Source organism: Falco naumanni, chromosome 1, assembly GCF_017639655.2.
Source record: "Falco naumanni isolate bFalNau1 chromosome 1, bFalNau1.pat, whole genome shotgun sequence".
NCBI classification, from domain to species: Eukaryota; Metazoa; Chordata; class Aves; order Falconiformes; family Falconidae; genus Falco; species Falco naumanni.
Window position 1 is genome coordinate 75,179,996 of NC_054054.1, and position 207 is coordinate 75,180,202.

Below are 207 nucleotides of genomic sequence, written 5' to 3' on the forward strand. Positions count from 1 at the left end.
ATAAGCTGGTAGTGGCACTTCCTTTGTTAGGAGTAAACAATTCTCTTACACGTATTTTTTCACTTCAGTAAGCAGCAATAAGTAACCTAGCAATGGATGGCGGAACTTGGGTTTTTGTTCCTTTCCAAGGAAATCTGCAGTCAGAGCAGTCTTGATAGAGCTGAAGATAATTCTCTGTCTAAACATGTCCATCATTTTAGTGATTTT